The sequence below is a fragment of the Dreissena polymorpha genome, chromosome 15 (genome assembly GCF_020536995.1).
Source record: "Dreissena polymorpha isolate Duluth1 chromosome 15, UMN_Dpol_1.0, whole genome shotgun sequence".
NCBI lineage: Eukaryota > Metazoa > Mollusca > Bivalvia > Myida > Dreissenidae > Dreissena > Dreissena polymorpha.
This window is the reverse complement of record NC_068369.1, coordinates 20,632,656-20,637,378: the sequence shown is the minus strand read 5'-3', so window position 1 is coordinate 20,637,378 and position 4,723 is coordinate 20,632,656. Positions and strand designations below refer to the sequence as shown.

At 36.1% G+C, this 4,723-nt stretch overlaps 1 long non-coding RNA gene across 1 annotated transcript; it reads left to right on the top strand.

Moving 5' to 3' along the window:
* The first annotated feature begins 1,214 nt into the window (after positions 1 to 1,214).
* LOC127860669 (uncharacterized) lies at positions 1,215 to 4,173 on the top strand. The gene is made up of 3 exons (XR_008039882.1): positions 1,215 to 1,369; positions 2,144 to 2,205; positions 3,892 to 4,173. It is a non-coding gene; the product is annotated as an uncharacterized LOC127860669 (long non-coding RNA).
* Positions 4,174 to 4,723: the final 550 nt, after the last annotated feature.

Here is a 4,723-nt window from a genome sequence, read left to right as displayed (position 1 = left end):
AAAACTTTAAACATTGGCCATAACTTTTGCAATATTGAAGATAGCAACTTGATATTTGGCATGAATGTGTATCTCATGAAGCTGCACATTTTTAGTGGTGAAAAGTCAAGGTCAATGTCATCCTTCAAGGTCAAAAGTAAAAAAATACAAAGCAAGGGAAGTAATAAGCTTTAAAAGGAAGATAAATTCTAAACCTGCCAAATGATATATTGAAATTTTATTTCAAAGCGGAGCAATAGGGGGCATTGTGTTTCTGAAAAACACATCTCTCGTTTGAATATTTTTTGTATCTATTTTTTCAGACAGGAGTTTTTTTTACCATTTGTAAGTGGCAGAAAACTTCGAGTAAAACGGTAAGTTGCGTGTGACTAACACTATATTGCTAATACGTAGAGCTAACGGTTTAAATGTGGCATCGGATTTAATGGATTCGCGCGAATTCTGGACGAGTGTTGTGTCTGTAAAATATTAAATGGAAAGCTGTAAATGTATCAAGTCGGAAAAGAAAACGGATGGTTGCATAATGGTTTGCGTGAAATAATGTAATTCTACGTATTTAGTTTCATAGTTATGTCATTTTGTAAACATTCACATTCGTCACTATTTGGAATTCCCGTTTCAAAAAATAGAACATTAGGTTACAATATACCAAAAGATTTCCTACACAAATTCAATGTAAAAGCAATAACTTCAACAAAAAATAAAGTCAAACTTTTGCGCATAGAGACCCCCATAACCATACCTTTTCTTAAAGAGCATTCCAAGCCGCAATGATTTAGACAATAAAAAAGGGGGGTCATGCGTTTTGCAAGAAAGAACTCGATGCGAATCAGCGGTCACTGTTTTACAGCCATCAATTTACCGGGTTCGTACCAGTGGATGAGGGTTTCCCGCCATCTGTCAAAGTCTCATGTAGTCTTTAACCTTCAAGCAAAATGAGTGAATTTCTGTTAAACATCAATGTTTTCCCTACCACATGCACAAAGAAACATTCTAAAATAAAGTCATGGCAAGTGCCCACACAGAAAATTGTGTCTTCTTATAAATGATGTTCAGGTTTTTAAAGAGTATAGCATTGCACTCCCAAAAGATTTAGTATATTGTAACCATTATGGTAGCAACAAGGTTACAATACACTAAATACTTTTGGTGTTCAATGCAATACCCTCTAAAAACAAAATCTTCATTTATTTGAAAACACAATTCTCTGTACGGGCACTTGCCATGACTTTATTTTTGAATATTTCTGTGTTCATGTGGTAGGGAAAACATTGTTGTATACTACAAATTCCCTGTTTTGCTTTTAGGTTGGAGACTACATAAGACTTTGACAGTTGGCGGGAAACCATCATCAACTGGAGAGATGCCGGTAAAAAGATGGCCATAAAACAGTGACCGCTGATTCGCATTGAGTTCTTTCTTACATATTGGATGACCTATGTTTTTTATTGCTTAAATCATTGCGGCTTGGAATGCTCTTTAAGAAAAGGTATGGTTATGGGGGTGTCTACGCGCAAAAGTTTGACTTTATTTTTTGTTAAAGTTATTGCTTTTACATTGAATTTGTGCAGGAAATCTTTTGGTATGTTGTGACCTAAACTAACTTATGATAAAAATGAAATATCATCTGCAAGTGCAAAATATGACTGGGAAAGCTGATTTTTGGTCATTTCTTAGCAAAAGGGAAGAAAATAAGTGCATTAAATGCATGAACTCAGATTATTTGACCTAGAATAGTTTTTTTTTCAAGTTGACCCCCCACCCTTATATAGTGGAATAAGGGCTAAATTGCTTTCCGACTTAAATTCAACCGCATATTGGTTGACCGTGTCGCGTAAATGTGTTACATGAAGTTAGAATTCAACGCCAGGGACTCCGTGAGCGAGTAACGCAACTAAAGCTTTTGCGAAAAGCATGAACATTCAAACAGAGCCCCATTTCAACGACATGGAATGGCGGGCATTTTTACAGTATTGACAGTGCAGCAGATGCTTAACTGAGCCAGCCTTCATATTTAGTACAATCATGAATTTAGCAAGCTTTATCACTTCATATAATTCATAAAAGTACACTTAAAATACATAAATGCATGTTTTTGTTTCATTTTTTTATCTTTTTCTATTGGGTATTTTGACTTTTTCAGGTAGAGGAATGTCTGCGACTAAGTCAAGGGCCACTGGATAAGGGTTGTTGATGGCAAAACAGGTAATAATATCATTTTGTTATCATGTACACAAGCAAATAAGCATATGTATGATGCTTTAGGTGTGAAAGACTGTCATAATCAGGTTTGTGGTCACTCACACCCTTGCCGTCATGTAATTCTCCTCGCAGTTTGTATTGATAGTTCCGCGTCCTGACATGTAAAGCTCGCGCTTTGTTGGCAGCTGAAGTTGGCACTTAACAGGTTTATCCTTGTTCCTGAGCATGTATGCAGTACAGCTGAGTTGATTTGCTACTTGTAACCCTACAATTAGCTTGTTTTTGGTATTGTTTTCTCACAATATGCTTATATTCATGGTTCCGGCTTAAAAGGGTGTCGCGCCTTACTTAAACATAGGATTGTTATAGCAAGTGTCCCCTTCATCATTTACCTTAGAGGGACTTTTTTGACAAAATTTGGCACTTTCAGCAACATGTTTTAATTTTTATTTGGTACATGCTTCTCTCATTCAGTGATTTAATGACAGTATTGTCCATATTCCTTTTTCTTTGCATAGAAAGGTGACATGAATCATTGATATTTGTTGTGTTGAGAATTCTGCAGGAAGCTGTGTCCCCAAAAGAAGTACTAGAAACCCCTTTCAGGACACTGCCTTGATCTGAACTGCCTTTCTACCCCTGTTACTACATGGAACATCATTGCTAAGCTTATAATGCTTGCCTACATATGTGTATTTTGTTCAATTTAACTTTTCCTCCCCCCCCCCCCCCCCCCCCCCCCCCCGACAAATGAGCATTGTATTCTTTCGCTTGGTTACAAACTCCCATTTGGACCAGATTGCCACCATAAAAATAGCCTAAAGTACTCATTTTGTGTCAAAAATATGAAAATTTGTATTGTCTTGAACCTCTAAATGAGAGCTGGCAATGCATATTGACCATCTGCTGCAGTTAAAAGGCACCCATGACATAATATGCTAGAATATTTCATTGGCGGCTGGTAAATAAATGGGCACCGATCGACAAGGCGCTTTCAAGATTTTACACTTTTATTGGTGTGAAATAACAAGTTATTGGGAGCATATTGATTTCTACACTTGAAAGTATCTTTGATCTCTCATTTTGAGTAATTAGTTTATTGTCTTGGATGAAATTGGATTGTTTTTGCTTTGAAATTGGCATTTTTGGGATGATTAAAAAAAAACACACAAATAAGACATTATCAAAATTGCTTAGAGTGAAAATATCTAACAAATTCATTCTTTCCCCACCACACATTAGCCCCACTTGCATGTCTATTTGGTTTGTTTTGGTATTTTATTGCAGATATTGAACACAACAGCTTTAAATCTTTAAGGGGCAGTTAAGCTTTAACAGGCCTAATATCGCCTTCTTCGGACTGAAAACACCCGCGTGTGAAAATATGATACAGAATGGCCAAATGGACAGCTAATCCAGCCAAACTTAATATATTGGTGCAATATGGATGGGAAGATAATAATATGAAAGAAAAACACATTTCAGTCAAAATAAATTTCTCTTATAGGTTACAATACACTAAATACTTTTGGTGTTCAATGCAATACCCTCTAAAAACAAAATCTTCATTTATTTGAAAACACAATTCTCTATACGGGCACTTGCCATGACTTTATTTTTGAATATTTCTGTGTTCATGTGGTAGGGAAAACATTGTTGTATACTACAAATTCCCTGTTTTGCTTTTAGGTTGGAGACTACATAAGACTTTGACAGTTGGCGGGAAACCATCATCAACTGGAGAGATGCCGGTAAAAAGATGGCCATAAAACAGTGACCGCTGATTCGCATTGAGTTCTTTCTTACATATTGGATGACCTATGTTTTTTATTGCTTAAATCATTGCGGCTTGGAATGCTCTTTAAGAAAAGGTATGGTTATGGGGGTGTCTACGCGCAAAAGTTTGACTTTATTTTTTGTTAAAGTTATTGCTTTTACATTGAATTTGTGCAGGAAATCTTTTGGTATGTTGTGACCACAACAAGGGGGGCGACTCGTGATGTCAGCAATCGTTAAGGTTACAATATACTAAATAATCGAGTCATAAAGGGCTGTTCTCTCTAAACAAATCATCATATTTTCCTCGAAGGCATGTTATACACTTTAGACTGTTGTTCTGGTTTTATCGTTTGGAGATATTGATAGGGTAAGCATAGGTGTTCACTACTAAATCCCTGAAATAGGATAAAGTTGGAGATTAAAGTAAAAATGGCACTGCGAAAGGTTACAATCCATTAGAAAACGGCCGAAAAAAAAAGGCGCAAAAACAGTCGATTTTGATTTGAGTCGAATTCTTTTTTGGTTTGAACATGACATATCTTTTTATTGCTTAAATCGATTCAGCTAAGAATGCCCGTCAAGAAAAGGTATGGTTATGGGGGTCTCTATGTGCAAAATGTTGTATTTATTTTCGCTCAAAGTTGTCGCTTTTACATCGAAACATATAAGGAAACTATTTAGTATATTTTGACCTAAACATTTACTTCAGCAGCAACTTCCCTGTATCTTGCAACTATGCTTT